Here is a 17,259-nt window from a genome sequence, read left to right as displayed (position 1 = left end):
CCTGATCAAGTGAAAAATCAGTTCCCTTCCCTAATCTGATCAGTAAAAAAAACAGTTCCCTATACTAATCTGGTATGTCCAAGGGTCAGTTTCAAGGTTACTCTCCAGTCCAGCTGGTGAGTCTGGGAATTTTGAGGCAATGTTACAATTGTCTTATGTACACAGACAACCCTCTCCTCCTTCCAACAAACTGTAATACATTTGAGAGATGCAGTTACACAGCCAAACTGGAGGCAGAGCTCTCTCAACCCAAGACTGGCACAGTCAGTCAGGAGGAAAAGGTAACCACCCACACCACAAATCCAATCTCACACAGACCTATTGCATCTGCATACCCAACACATAAACACACAAAAACATACTCGGAGGCTCTAAATAAAAATCTGCCTAAACAGCAAAGACCTCCCAAGCAGATATCCAAGCAACAGCCACCCCTCAACAATACCCACAAATCACATATCTCACAAAATCAATGTGCCTCACAGTCACAGCCCATAAGGCCAAACAACACACCAAATGCACTTGTTATAGGGGACTCCATTGTCTGGCACACTGACGTCCCACTCACCAGACTGAACAAGGAGAAGTTCACTGTAAGCTGCCTGTCGGGTGCCAGGATCCGCCACATAACGCAAGCACTCAGGTCACTCCAAAGCAAGTACAAGTATGACTCCGTCATTGTCCATGCTGGTGTGAATGACCTGAGATGTACCTCCCTGGACTACATGAAAAGAGACATAGAGGAGCTCTCTGACCATGTAGCCCAGGCTGGTATGTCCCTGACCTTGAGTAGCATCTTGCCCTCACCAAGAATGATGCCACATTATAAAGACAAAATGATCAGTTTCAACAATTAGCTAAAGTATTGGTGTCATTCAAAGGGGATCCAGTGTCTGTCAGCCTGGGATGACATGCTCGACAAGCCACGTTGCTTCGCTAGGGACGGCTTGCACCTGTCACCCTTAGGCTTTTGTATACTGGCCAAGGCTCTTGCCATCCCCATAGTGCCTTTTTTAGGCAAGGCTCAAAGGACAAACCCACCTCCATAGACAACCCAAAGATAAAAAAACTAAAGGTAATGCTACTCAATGCCAGAAGTCTAAACCTCAAGATGCACGCACTCGAGACTCTCCTCAGTATGGAGAAAATCGATGTCTGTGCAGTAACAGAAACCTGGTTCAAGGCTCCTGAGAGCACCCCAGCACTACCAGGTTATAACTCATACCATGCGTTCGCCCCAAAACTCGGACGAAGCACAAAAGGAGGGGAGTATCTATATTCATCAAAGATACCTACACCTCCAGGTTAGTGGCACTGCACGAAGCATCGGAAACCATCCATGTGCAACTAACAGCGGGCAAAACTGCCTTTCAGTTTGTAGCCTGCTACAGAACACCCTCCCTATTACAGGAACCCCACTTGGCATTCCTGAGAACACTGGGGAATATGAAGGTCTCTCCAAACACTGTGTTATTGGGTGACTTCAACTACCCAAACATTGACTGGGAAAACTACTCAAGCCCAAACACCCTCACCCAACGGTTCCTTAAATTTATAAACTCTAATGCAATGGAACAACTGGTCACCACTCCCACAAGAGGGAACAACATATTGGACCTGGTCATCACCAACATGGGGACTCTATGTTCCACACCAGAGGTAAACCCCTCATTGGTAAGATCAGACCATAAACAAATTTCCCTGGACATCCATATCCTGTCCCCACCCCCAGCCAAGGAAATCACTGTAAAGAATTTCTCCAAAGCCAACTTTGCACTTCTCAAGACTGAGGTGGAATCTTTCAAAGCCCCTGGGCCAGAGGATAATAAAGCCCAATCTGCAGAATCCTTTACAAATGCATTCTATGAGCACCTGCAGGAATGCATGGATCGTGCTATCCCAAATAAAACCAAGACTCAGTCCTCCAAAAACAGGAGACTGGTCTGGTGGACCCCGGCCATAAATAAGCTATACAACAGAAGGAGGAAGCTACTACATGACAGAGCAAAATCCCAAAAAGGGAAGGCATCTCTGATCAGTATTAGCAAGAAACTTCAATCCCTCATAAAATCATCAAAGGCCAGTTTCGAAAGAAAAATTGCCCTAGACACTAAAAATAATCACAAGGCCTTCTTTAGTTATGTCAGAAACATGGGCGGAAACTCCCAGATATGCTCTGAATTGTTGCATAACGGTACAAAATATACCGAACCTACAGACATAGCCAACATCCTGGCAGACAGATTCAGCGCAAACTTCTCCCCCCTTCCCCTCCAAAGGAGCAAACGCCTATCCCAACTGAATGTAACCTCCCTGACATCACAGATGCACAGGTGAAAGCTGCCCTCTCCAAAGCAAAAAACACAGCATCTATGGGACCGGACGGTGTCCCAGGCTGTGTCTTACATGAGCTACAAGAAGAACTGAACCCTCACATTAAGTCACTGTTCAAACTTAGCCTTACTACAGGATATGTACCCAAAGAATGGCGTACAGCTACAGTGGTCCCACTCCACAAAGGTGGTGCCACAACGGACCCCGGAAACTATCGCCCCATAAACCTGACTAGTCTGGTCTGTAAAGCTATGGAGCATATTATCATGGAACTCATAAACAAAGACATTGGGAGCATCCAGACACTGGACCCTACCCAATTCGGCTTTGTTAAGGGCAGATCTTGCCTCTTAAACCTAGTTGATTTCTTTGAAACAGTTACCAAAGCCATAAATGAGGGCAAGGTAGTCCACACAGCCTACCTGGACCTCGCAAAAGCCTTCGACACAATACCTCACTCGGGCATCATAAATAAGCTTTCCAGCTTAAATATCAACCCCTATATTACAAGATGGGTTGCAAACTGGCTCAGAGATAGAACCCACATGGTCAGAATCGCAGGTGCCATGTCCGAATCCAAACCAGTTACAAGTGGCATCCCACAGGGCTCAGTTCTGGGACCTCTCTTGTTCGGTATATACTTCTCTGAGGTTCAGGCTAACATGGGGGGATTATGGCTGACAAAGTGGTCACATGACTGCAAACTGCGGGCCATAATCGAATCTCCAGCTGACACAAGCATCCTCCAAAAGGGTCTCACAGAGACGGATGCTTGGTGCCAGAGCCACAGCCTCAAGCTAAATGCTAAAAAGTGCATAGTCATCCCCTTTGGGAAAAACAAGGTGCCCACAAATTACCACATAGGTGGTAATCCATTAAGTACAGAAGAAGTAATTAGAGATTTGGGGACCAACGTAGATAGTAATCTCTCCTTTGATAATCACGTTGCCAAAGTGGTTAGAAAGACCTTCTATATAGCCCACCTTATCACGAAAGGGTTCGCATCTAGATCAAGAGAGGTCATTGTGCCCCTCTACTCGTCACTCATCAGGCCCATAATTGAATACAATGCCCCTTTTTGGAGGTACCTTACCCGACACCTGCAGCAACTGGAGAGACCACAAAAGTACCTCACCAAGAGGATCATGGGCTACAAACAGATGTCCTATGCAGCTCGACTAAAGAAACTCCAGCTCTACTCAGCTGCTTACCGCCTACTCAGAGGTGATCTATGCCTGACGTACAAAGCCATGTCAAACCCAGAATTAATGGACATGCTCCACCTCAAAAAATCCAAGTCCCTTAGAGCTACACTCAGGGACCTAAACCTCAGCACAAAAATAAATAGGACATGCTGGAGGGACAGATTCATTTTCCAGAGGCTCCCCTCACTCTGGAATAGAATCCCAATTCATGTTAGACATAGCCCCTCGCTGACCCTCTTCAAGCGAAACTTGGACGTGTGGATGGGAAATCACAAATTCACCCCTGGGATCTCCTGTGTCCCTGCTAGACAGAGGCACAGTAAACTAATCTTAAAAGGGTACCTTCTGTGACCTACTTTACAGAGGCACAGTATGCTAATCTAATAGGGAGGCGGAAGCCAAATACACTCTGGCTAGGCTTATAAATGCCCTAGGGCAGATAGCCTAGTATCTACCTATGAACCTATGAACCTATAACACGTACATACTGGTATACATTTTCCCCCATAGGTTATGCATTCATACACCCCTGTCTGTCCTGACACATAATAACAGCTGGTACAGAGGTGCCATGGCCACATACTATCCACTAGTTACTGACATACATCTGAACAGCATCCCACTGCTTTGTCTGACATACATGACTGTCATGGTGGCCAGGCAGCAGTACATTTGTTCAAGTATCTGGACATGGCATCTCACTGGAGAAGTACAGTAAGCTGCTAGGCATGTAACACAGTGCAGGCTACAGACAGACTGACTTAACACTGGGTTACATCTCTTATGTTGGAATACACATGTACATGCATAGATAGCAGGTTCTACAGGCATGTCACATCATAGAGTAACAGACACCTGTGTGTAAATGCATAACTACAACCAATGTGAACACAGCCACAGCCACATACACAGTATATGGACTATCTGATGTACACCATCCTCATATGAGCCACTCACACAACAACCCTGCATATACTGGGCCACTACACAGTGCGGTCCGATGACTGTCTGTGGTTTGGGATATGTGTGGTTTCACCCCTACAAACATGTAACCTGATAGGTTGACATACAGTGGAGCAGCATGTAACATCAGACAGAACAGGACCAAGAACAATGACATCTACCACAGTCTCTACACAGGCCAAGGTACATATGAACTATACACACACCATCAACAATTACCAGACTTACACATACCTTAGTACTGTACACACAACCACAGACTACCCAGGCTATGTCCTCAAATATAACCCCTACTATACATAACATGTGCAGCAGTCTGATATCTCACTGGCTTATCAGATATGCTGTCACTGAATATGGTGTACAGAACATATGCACCCCCTACTGCATGACATATGTACAAAGGTTGACAGGGTTGTGGCTGGAGGCAGTATTGACATGTCACTGTGATGACCTCATACATTTCCTGTCATAACAGGGTTTGTTGCAACATATGTCCTATGAGGGATATGATGTCAGTAACTGTCCCGGCTGTTATCATCTACTGCCTGCAATCCTCACACTACCTTCTGCAGTTGAGAGATGAGTGCTCTGTGGGTAACACAAGGACCACAAGGCACCACACACTGCCCAGTCTGCAGATGACCCTACAGATGAGGATTCCTCATAAACATAGCACTGACATGACAAGTATTAAAACATGTAGGACAGCCATAGCCACACACACCCTTTTAAACCAATAGTACCCCAACAGCAGTATAGCAGTACTTACAGTTTGTAGTCAGGACAGGCACATCCCCCTCCTTTGTGTTGGCCTGTTTCCACAGTGTATGTTGTCAGAGGTAAGTCCCCAATCCATCTGTGATGCTGTTTGCCAAACAACATATCTAGTTCCTGTTCACAGAGAATGATAAGGCTCAACACCAACAAGATGTTCCTAGATATTGGAGTGTGTTTCCATGCAATTGGCTATGGGAATGTTACCACAGCTGTTCCACATGCAATCAGCTAGAGGAGGGCTGTAATCTGTGCAGAGGCCATCAGCTGATCATGAGCATCACTGACAATACACATGCCACTGCCTAAGCAAAGCAGGTGTAAGTCTCCACATCCACCAGAGAGGGAGTGAGAGAGGCAGACAGAGGCAAAGATAAGTCTGGGTGGGTTGGGAGAGTAAAGCATGAGTCCGTTTGTGTCACACACCTACCAGTCCCGGGTTTTGAACCTGTGACTGACTAGGTACTGGTATCACATCTGTTATCCCTGCACAGTGGACATTGTGATTTATGCTAGGGGCACCATATAAGAATATTTATATACACACTGAACATTGGGTCCGGTTGTTATACACTCACAAACACCTCCACACCGGACATGAATGACATACATCAGCACCTTAAGACACACACACCTGTCACATCTGGGATTAGAACCCCTACCTAAGTAGTTATTACACTACAGCACTATGCCATTACAGAATGCACCACAGAGATTACAGGAGTCCTCATTACCCAAAGGTTTATTTCACACTGAGTGACATCAGCAGGACTGCCAAAGTAGAGCAAATGAATTGTAGTGAGTGTGACTAGCCAAAAATGCATTGCTCTCTACACAGGCATAGGAACAAGCACAAAAACATCCACACCTCCCATGTGTGAGAATAGAACCCCAACCAGAGTTCCATATCACATTACAGCATTACGCTGTTATAGCATGCACCACAGACATTGCTGGAGTACTCTTTCCCCAAAGGTGTACTTCACAGTGATTGACATCACCAGGATTGGCAAAGTAGGGCATTTGAATTATATTGTGTGTGACTAACCTAAATTGTCCTAATTAGTCTGTATGCATTAACCGGTGTTTTGGCCAGAACAAAAATAACCTGCCTTTGCAGGTCATGAACCCAGGATCCTGTACACTGTAGTCACAGTAATTAACCAATCAGCCATCACAGCAGTACATGGGACTGCAGTTCCACCAAAGTAATCCCACCATAGGCTAATCAAACTGAACATGTGAAAGGAATGTGTATACAGTTGTCTGTAAAACATAAAAGACCTCCCCAAGGCCAACTCCATGCTACACAAGACAGAAGTGACAATGTTTGTGACACCCATGGAGACAGGGGTTGACAGTTTAGCTGATGAATCCTGCACTAAGGCACTGTATGAGCACAGCCACTTGTTCATGATTCCTGACATCCCTCATAGAACCACGGTGCTCACCTCCCAAATAATCAAGCCATTCTGGTGGTCTCCAGCCATTAACAGAGTATACAACAAAAGGTAGACACTGTTGAAGGAAAAAGGATAATCCCAGGATGCAAACAACTCCCTTACCAGCCCCAGTAAGACATTGAGATCTCTCATGGAATCCTCCAAAGCTGATTATGTAACTAAAATCACCACAGATTCCACAGACCACACAGCATTCTATAGTTATGCCCGAATTCTAACTGGCAGTGCGCAGAAGTGCTCGGAGCTGCATCAGAATGGCATTACATAGTCTGATCCCATGGAATGTGCCAATATTCTGGCAGACTGATTCATCCCCTCACACCCCCAAAAGGGCCCATGTCAATATGTAAAGGGTTCCATTGCTCAGTAATCATGGCCACACAGACAGGAAATGCACTACCCACAACTAAGAATACAGCATCCAAGGGACCAGATGACATCCCAGGCTGTGTACTACATGAACTACAAAATGGAATAGCAACTCACCAAACTGTCATGTGTAATCATAGCCTTGCATCAGGCCTGGTGCCCACTGAGTGGTGCACAGCTGCAGTTACCCCACTCCACAAGGGGGATCCACCTGTGATCCCTGGAACTACCGTCACATCAGTCTGATGAGCCAGATCTGCATGGCCATGGAATGCATTATCAGGGATGTTTTGAACGCAGACATTGGCAACCCTCAAACACTGGACCCGACAAAGATTGGGCTCATGGAGGGCCAGTCTTGTCTCCTGAAATTATTGACTGCTTTGACTCAGTCTGCATAGCTGTTGAAGAGGGTAAGGCAGTCCACAAAGCCTATGTGGACCTCGCCAAGTCCTTCAACACCATCCTCCAGTCTGGAAACATAGATTAACATACTAATCTGTCCATACATCCCTATGCCACTCGCTGGTTTGCCACATGGCTTACTGACAGAACCCAAACTGTAGGTGTAACTGACTCCAAATCCATCCCCAGACAAGTGACAAGTGGAGTACCTCAGGGTTCAGTCCTGGGACCACTGTTGTTTGGCATTTACATCTCTGAAGTACAGGTCAACGGTATGGGACTTTGGCTAACACAGGTAACAGATGACTGCAAAATGGGAGCTATTATGACTCTGACTGTACTGCATGGAATGATACCAACACCAGCCTGACATCATACAGGTGGGATGGAGTACTGTTAACATCTTGTGCCCTTGCCATGTAAGGTCCTGGTTATGGGATCTGCAACAGCTGGTAGTATATTGCAGGGCAGACATGTTTGGCTGTGGTGGGAATACCTATTCATGCATGGCGTATGTTGTTTGTGCATGTACATTTTGGAATACATTCTCTGTACTGTTGTATGACTGGGCTGGATGATATGTCTGTGAATACCGTAGGGTTACATATATCTAAGATGGCTTAGAGGTAAATCACTTGGGCTATGGTGTACATGGTTCTGGGTTCAAACCTACCAGAGGTTGTTTATTTTGTTGCTAGGTAGAACAAGGGCCGATGGATACAGAGTTATTAAGGCACTTTAAAACAGCTGTACACAGGTTTGCATGGGTTTGCGCGGAGATAAGCAATGCTAAAGTCTGGTTACAGTTTCTTATACTCAGCTGCTGAATTGCTTAACCTGTGAAGGCATTGCTTAGCTCCGTGCAAACCCACGCAAACCTGCTTACAACTGCTTTAAAGTGCCTTAATCACTGCGTATCCAATGGGCGGTGTTCTGCCCAGCAACAAAATAAACAGCTCTTGCAAGACTCAAACCAAGGACCCTGCACATCATAGACAAAGTGATTTACCATTAAGCCATGACAGATACAAAACAGTGTGATGTTTGCCGAAACATATCATTCACTCCAGTCATGCAACAGTACAGAGAATATATACCAACATCTAGATGTATGTGTGTGTACCTGTATTAATATCTAAACAGATATTATATATTTAGATATGTAGATATATATATATATATATATATATATATATATATATATATATATATATTGATTTCTCAAACTATATACATATATATCAATATATATGCACATATATACATGCATATGCCTAAATCGACACATATATGTGTCTACACCTATATGTCTACATATACACAGCACGTTACATATGTGTATGCAGATATATATCTATGTAGGTGTATACGGACATAGTTATATATATATTAGCAGATGTATAAATCTATATAGGTATATATGGCCATACATTTGTAGATAGCAATGGCAGATTAACAAATACACATATCTCAACATGCACCGTTAATGGGCTTGAGAGGCTCCACACACTATATGTCTTGTATAAATAGGCACCACCCCACAGCCAAGCAAGTGGCTGGCCTTGATGCCACATGTATGGATATGGCTTTGTACCCCAGCATCTCAGTTAATTTACATCTCTTATCCCTGTATGGTTGACATTGCGATATGTAGTAGGGCCTCCATAAAATAAATAAGCAAAACCCCCTCCACATTGCCTACAGCTGTCATACACTCACAATCACCTCTACACAGGATACGAGTTACAAACACACACACACACACCTGTTATGTCTGGGAGTTGAACCCCTGCCTAACCAATTTATTACACTATAGCACTATGCAGTTATAGTACGTGCTATGGACGTTACTGAAGCACTTTTTCCCCAAAGGTGTATTTTACATTGAATGACATCAACAGGATTACCAAAGAAGGCCATTTCAACTGTACTGTGAGTGACTAGCCTAAATTGCATTGCTCCCTACGCAGACATTGGAACACACACAAAACATCCAGAACTGCCATTGGTGGAGATGGAACCCTACCATGGTTCTAGATCACACTACAGCTGCACACAGTTACAGGATGTGCTACAGAGATTACTGAGCTACAACCTTCCCAGAGGTGTATTTCTAGGTGGGTAACATCAGCAGCCTTGCCAAAGTTGAATATATGAATTCTAAGGAGTGTGAGTACCTTAAAAAGCATTGTTCTCTACTCAGTGTAAGACAGAGACACACACACACACACACACACACACACACACAGATTCACACATACACTTGTCAAGTCTGGGGTTGGAACATCTACCTAACCACTTTATCACACTACAACAATATGCAGTTACAGGACACGCTATGGAAATTATTAGGTTATGATTTTCCCAGAGATGTATTTCTAGGTGAGTGACATCAGCAGCCTTGCCAAAGTTGAGTATATGAGTTGTACGGAGTGTGAGTAGCTTAAAAAGCATTGCGCTCTACTCAGACACACACATTCACACAGTTGCCAGATCTGGGGTTAGAACACCTACCTGACTAATTTATCACACTACAGCAGTACTCAGTTACAGGAAGCGCTACAGAGATAACTGGGTTATGATATTCCCAGAGGTGTATTGCTAGGTAAGTGACATCAGCAGCCTTGCCAAAGTTGAGTATATGAGTTGTACGGAGTGTGAGTAGCCTAAAAAGCATTTCTCTCAACACAGTCAGAGACAGAGAGACACGCACATAAACACACACTCACACAGTTGCCAATTCTGGGGTTAGAACTACTACCTAACTAGTTTATTACTACAGCAATACACAGTTACAGGACACGCCATAGGGATTACTGAGCTATGGCTCTCCAAGAGGTGTATTTCACATTGGATGACCTCAGCAGACTTGTCATGATACTGCTATGTGGAGGGCAGTGTGTGCATGGGCCATGACCCATTCATGTAGGGGTTGTCATGCCACATGCAGGCACACATGGGGTCATATGCCACAGGTACGTGTATACAGCTACTAGGTGACTACTTCCTTGTACAGTCATGTTGCACAGCTGGCACGTGCACCATATAGTCTGTCATGTTGAAAGATACTGGTGGCTAGTATCTGCAGTGAGTGACACCTGCACCTCATGTGTTTGGGGCCTTTTGGCTGTGTGCTGGGTGGGGCAGGCCCAGATGGCTCCATGTCACGGTCACCCTCTTCCGCACATCTATGTCTATCTACCTTTGGCTTATTATAGTGTGTTGTCCTTACATATATGTCTGTAGTCCCATCCACTGTGTGTACAAGGCAGGAGTGCTGTATACTGACATGTGTCTACAATATAGACTGCAACTGCCAGATATGTCTGGTCCACTGGTGTTTGCAGACATAGCCTTCATGTGTTTAAGTGTGTGAGCATGCCCAGTATGGCCATCTATATTGCATGTGTGGATCAAGTCCAAGTAGTTTGTACTGCAGTGTTGACCTTTGTGTTGTGCACCGGCAGGTAGCATGCTGTGTCTGCAGGGTATACATCGGTCATTTGGCATTGACTGTTGCTACATTTCTGCATGGGGGGCACCTGACTGTTTCTACATTTCTACACAGGGGTGGGGGGCACACCTGACTGTTACTATAAGTGTAAGTAGGAAGGTGGGGCACACCTGACATGTTTATTCATTTGCTAGGACTGTACTGGCATGTTGGGTACACCATTTCAGTCTGTGGACTTACTTATCATGCTGGCTAGAGGCATACCAGTGTACTACAGATCTTAGCTTTCACTACCTAAATATTAGTTTCTGACTTCCTAGACTTCACAACTTACATCCAACTGCCTGACCTGCTGTAGTCTGCTTGTGCAAGCCTGGGGGAGGACTTACCCATAGGGCTCATTCAGAGGCCATAATACAGCATTTGTTTGTGTTTGTCTACACCTATCCTGCTGGCTGTGACTGTTGTTGGGTATGTGCCCCCCCAACTGGCATGTGTGAGTCATTTACCTTGTGGGTGTCCCAGTAGTGAGGGTGGTACTGCAGGGCTCCCTATGTCAGATGCACATAGTACACTGCCTATACATGGTTGAGCACAGGTAATGTCATGTTTGGCATCCCTTTTGCTGTATGTGCGAGTCGGAGAGAGGTGTCATTCCCTGGGTCCCTACTGTGTCAGTGCATGTGCTATGTGTTGCCAAGGCCAGGGCATACTGGGCACGCCTCCTTCTGACTACTGGGGCAGGCTCCGGTTGTTCCTCCTCCGAGCCACTCTGTGTCTGTGCAGGCCTTGGCACTGGTGGGGGGCTGTGTGGCCATGCCCCACGCCGTCCTGCTGCATCTGTTTCCGCAGGATCATATTGTGTAGCATGGCACATACAAGGACAATTTGGGTACATGTAGTTGGTGAGTACTGCAAGGCTCCAACGGATATGTCCAGGCACCAAAACCATGACTTCAGCATCCCAAACACACGCTCTATTATGATTCGTGTTTGTGCATGTGCCTCATTATGGAGTTCTTGTTCGTGTGTGTGTGCATTTCTGATGGGTGTCATTAACCATGGCTCCAGTGTGTATCCAGCATCCCTGACTAGGTGACTGTGTGGGATATCCCTATTGGCAAATGTCTGATACAGCTGCGTCAGATGCCAGATGTGGTAATCGTGGTAGCTTCCAGGGCAGCCAGCACACACATTCCTTATTATGCCCTGGGCATTGCACACAACCTGGCAGTTGATGGAGGGGGAGACCTTGCGGTTGATGCAGACCCTACCCTACTCACCTGGTGATGCTTTAATGCATATGTGCGTGCAGTCTATTGCACCCACTACCTCAGGGTATTCTGCTATTTGGTGAAAGAGACACATATTGCTGGCCAACGCCTCATGGGTGATGGGGAAATATACGTGCTCACCGATATGTGCTGACATGGCATCCAGGAAATGGTGGAGTACCCTGGATGCTGATGCCTGTGAAATCCCCATCATATCCCCAGTTGGCCTTTGGAAGATACCTGCAGCTAGTATTCTTAGGCCTACACATACCTTGGTATCCACTGGGATGGGTTCTCCTCTGTTAGTTCTGTGTGTAATGCGTGGCCAGCACAGCTCAACAATTTGCTGTAGGAGGTCCCTGTCTACCCTATAGTGCTCCACTATCTCCAGCTCATGTAGCCCTTGGTAGGTTGCTCTGGGTCTGTACACTCTTCTCCGTCTCCTCACTGTGGGTTGCTCAGCCGCATTCACATCCTCACCACCCTCAGCCTCTTGCACATGCTGGTTTATGATAGCAAATGCAGCCCCTAATATTTTTTCTCTTGCTTTCGTTTTGTAAAATTTCCCCATCTGTATACACTGGTGGTGCAAAGGTTTTGGGAAAAACAAGGGCGACAGGTGTTTGCATAGTTTATAATGGTGTGCTGGACTGGGCTGGGCTGCTGCCTGTGTAATTGGCTGTTTCTGATACATTTCACCTGTCAGAAAAGCTAGTTCTCCTTGATTAACTTCCTACTGCTGTTTTCCCTTCCCATTGCCTCCTTGTTTAAGCCTGTGTGCATGCAGCACAAATGGAGTGCTCAAATGTGCACAGAGCTTTTATTTCCTGGTTTAACTTCCTTTTTCCTCCTGTAAGACCCAGTGCACGGTGCGCACACCTGCTTACACTTTGTAAAGAGTGCTAGGCAGTTTGGACACAACTCTAGCTTAGCTGTGCTAAGCTAGGAGCAGTCCCAAGCCACAGGTCTCCAATCTGCTTACAGTATGACTGACACACACCCCCATGATGTCACCTATATCCTAGTCTTGCACCCAGCTATTTATACTCTTACACTCTTGGGACCTGCCTCACACCCTGGTAATATCTGGGATTCACTAAACTTTCCCTCATTTGCATAGGATTGTCTACTAATGCACACTTACATGTCCCACACTGAGCCTCCCTCCTTAGCAACCAATACTCGCTGGCCAAGTTGTCTTTTGCAGTCAGAAGACAACCTGGCCAGTGAGTAATGGTTGTTAAGGGGGGAGGCTCAATGTGGGGCATGAAACTATGCATTAGTAGGCAATCCTATGCAAATGAGGGAAGTGTTAGTGAATCCCAGATTTTCCCAGTGTGTGAGGCAGGTCCCAAGAGTGTAAGAGTATAAATAGCTGGGTGCAAGACTAGGATATAGGTGACATCATGGGGGGTGTGTCAGGTATACTGTAAGTGGATTGGAGACCTGTGAATCGGGATTGCTCCTAGCATAGCATAGCTAAGCTAGTGGTGTGTCTAAACCTGCCTAGCACTCTTTACAAAGTGTACGTGGGTGTGAGTGCTGCGCACCGGGTTATACAGGAAGAAAAAGGAAGTTAAACCAGGAAAAAGCAGCTCTGTGCGCATTTGAGCACTCCATTTGCACGGTGCACACATGGGCCTAAACAGGGAGGCAATGGGAAGGGAAAACAGCAGTAGGAAGGTAATCATGGAGAACTTGGTGAGCTGCTAGGTGAAATGTATCAGAATCAGCTAATCACACAGGAAGCAGACCAACCCAGCCCAGAGCACCGCTATAAACCAAGCAAATACCTATCCCCCCGGTTTTTCCACACTGTACACCACTGGTGTGTACAAGCGGGGAAATTTTAAAACCAAACCTAAAAAATGAGAAGGGCTGCAGCAGGCAACATAGAACAACATGTGCAAGAGGCTGAGGGTGGTGAGGATGTCAATGCTGCTGAACAACTCACAGTGAGGAGACAGAGAAGAGTGTACAGACCCAGGGTAACGTACCAAGGGCTACATGAGCTGGAGATAGTGGAGCGCTATAGGATGGACAGAGACCTCATACAGCAAATCATTGAGCTGTGCAGGCCACACCTGACACACCGCACTGGCTGAGGGGAATCGATCCCAGTGGATACCAACGTATGTGTAGGCCTAGGTATACTAGCCACAGGTACCTACCAAACTACAACTGGGGATAACATGGGCATCTCACATGCATCAGCATCCAGAGTATTCCACCAGTTCCTGGATGCCATGTCAGCACATGCTAGTGAGCATGTATATTTTCTCAACACACGTGAGGTGTTGACCCGCAAAATGCATCTCTTCCACCAAATAGCTAACTACCCTGGGGTAGTGGGTGCTGTAGACTGCACGCACTTATGCATCAAAGCACCACCCAGTGAGCAGGGTAGGGCCTACATCATCCACAGGGGCATCCCCTCCATCAACTTCCAGGTCGTATGTGATGCCCAGGGCATTATATTGAATGTGTGTGCTGGCTGCCCTGGAAGCTATGATGATTCACACATATGGCAACTGATGCAGCTGTAACACAGATTTGCCGATGTGGACATCCCCTACGGACACCTAGTGTGGGATGCTGGGTACCCACTAGAGCTGTGGCTGATGACACCCATCAGAAATGCATACACACCTGAACAGCAACACCATAATGATGCACACGTACAGGCCAGACATATAATAGAGTGTGTGTTTGGGATGCTCAGATCACGGTTCCAGTGTCTGGACACATCCGGTGGAGCCCTGCAGTATTCACCAGCTACATGTACCAAATTAGTAATGGTATGTGCTATGCTACATAATATGATACTGCGGAAACAGCTGCAGCAAGAACAGCTTGGGGCAGGGCCACACAGCCCCCCCACCAATGCCAAGGCCTGTACAGGTACAGAGTGACTCGGAGGAGGAACAACCTGAGCCTGCTCCAGTAGGCAAAAGGGGGCATGCCCAGTATGCCCTGGCCTTGGCAAAGAGGCAATGCATAGCATATGCACTGACACAGTAGGGCCCACGAAATGACACCTCTCTCTGACTCACACAGGCAGTAAAAGAATTCCAAACATGTGCCCAACCATGTATAGGGAGTGTACTATATATATATATATATATATATATATATATGCATCCAACATAGGCAGCCCTCCAGCACCATCCTCAATTCCGGCACACCCTCAAGGTAAGTCAATCAACCTACCAATTATCAAATGGAGTAGAATATGTTTTTACCTGTAGCTATGGTATGGATGTGAATATGCAAGGGAATTAGGTGGCCGGATGTCAAGGCAGCAGAAAGTAGACACCCAAAGTGGCAGCATGAGATCTGTAACACATACTGGAGTCACCATAGTAGCCAGTACTACACTGGGTGACAAAACCCACTGCAGGAAATGGTGTGAGTGACAGGGGTGTCCATAAGAGCCGCACATACCAGTCAGGAAGGATCACATACCCAGCAACAGTCTCAGCCAGCAGGACAGATGAAGACAAACACAAACAAATGCTGTACTATGGCCTCCGAATGTGCCCTATGGTTAACCCCTCCCCCAGGCCTACACAGACAGACCACAGCAGGCCTGGCAGTTGGATGTAAGTTGTGAAGGTTAGGAAGTCAGACACTAATATGTAGGTAAACAAAGCTGGGATCTGTACTACACTGATAAGCCCTAGCCAGCAGGATAGGTAAGACTATAGACTGAAATGGAGTACCTTACATACCAGTACAGTCCTAGCAAATGTGTACAAGTGTCAGGTGCACTCCCCCATCCAACGTACATATAGAGTATCAGTTAGGTGTGCCCCCCACTCCTTTGTAGAACAGTAGAAACACTCAGGTGTGTCCCCCCCACTATGCAGAAATGTAACAACAGTCAATGGCAAATGACCAATGGATACCCTGCAGACACAGCATGCTACCTGTCAGTGTACAACAAAAGGTCAGCACCACAGTACAAACAACCTGAACGTGGTCCACACATGCAACACAGATGGCCATACTGGGCATGCTCACATACTTAGAGGAATGAAGGCAATGTCAGTTAACAGCATACTGAGAGGTCATACACTGCATGCTCACACACTTAAACACACGAAGGCCATGTCTGCAAACACCAGTGGACCAGACATATCTGGAAGTTGCATTTCTCAGTGTGAACACGTCAGTATGCACCACTCCTGCCTTGCACACACAGTGGATAGGAATACAGACAATTATGTAAGGACAACACACTATAAGAAGCCACAGGCACATGGGCATAGATGTATGGAAGAGGGTGACCGTGACAAGAAGCCATGCAGGCCTCTCTTATCCCAACTGGCACACAGCCTAAGGGCCTCCAACACATGAGGTGTGGATGTAACCTACTGTGGATACTAGCCACCAGTACCTGTCACCATGACAGACTATGTGGTGTATGTGCCAGCTGTGCAACAAGACTGTATAAGGAAGCATCCATCTAATAGCTGTATACACACACCTGTGACATATGACACCATGTGTGCCCGCATGTGGCATGTCAACCTGTACATGAATGGGGTATGGCCCATGCACACATTGCTCTCACCATAGCAGCAGTATGACAAGCCTGCTGAGGTCATCCAATGTGAATTACACCTTTGGGAGAGCTATAGCACAGTAAAATGCATGGCACTTCCCATAACTGTGTACTGCTGCAGTGACAGAGTAGTTAGGTAGTAGTACTAACCCCAGACCTGTCAATTGTGTCAGTGTGTGTTTGTGTGTGTGCCTGTCTGCCTCTGACTGTGTAGAGTGAAATGCTTGTTAGGCTACTCACACTCCGTGCAATACATATATTCAACTTTGTTAAGGCTGCTGATGTCACTCACCTAGAAGTACACCTCTGGGAACATAATAGTTCAGTAATCACTGTGTTGTGTCCTGTAACTGCGTACTGCTGTAGTGTGATAAACTAGTTAGGTAGGTGTTTGAACCCCAGCCCTAGCAACTGTCTGTGTTTGTGTGCATGTCTGACTGGGTAGAGA

Source organism: Protopterus annectens, chromosome 10.part0 (genome assembly GCF_019279795.1).
Source record: "Protopterus annectens isolate FY-2018-M chromosome 10.part0, PAN1.0, whole genome shotgun sequence".
Taxonomy (NCBI): domain Eukaryota; kingdom Metazoa; phylum Chordata; order Ceratodontiformes; family Protopteridae; genus Protopterus; species Protopterus annectens.
Note: the sequence above shows the minus strand (reverse complement) of the source record.